Genomic DNA, 359 nt, shown 5'->3' on the forward strand with positions numbered 1-359 from the left:
AAAAGATACCGGTAAAGGAAAAGAGAAAGAACCAAGTGGCATTAGTAGATTATTTAATTTTACTAAAAAAAGTAGTAAGGAATAAAATAAGAGTAAATGTGGTGGTACTTCAAGAGTTAGATTTAATACAAATGATTCTACTTATGTTGATGATACTTCTTATGATATTGATTCAAATGCTCAACTCGATCATGAACTTTTACAACAAATTTATGGTGATATTAATCCTTATCTTGATGAAAATTCAGGTGAAGAAGTAGAAGTTGGTTCGGGAGAAGATGAATTAGAAGATACACCTACACCTACTAGTCCGGTGACAAATGCTCCAAATGAAACTACAAATTCAACGGAGCAAAATT

Source organism: Solanum tuberosum, unplaced genomic scaffold (genome assembly GCF_000226075.1).
Source record: "Solanum tuberosum cultivar DM 1-3 516 R44 unplaced genomic scaffold, SolTub_3.0 scf00128, whole genome shotgun sequence".
NCBI lineage: Eukaryota > Viridiplantae > Streptophyta > Magnoliopsida > Solanales > Solanaceae > Solanum > Solanum tuberosum.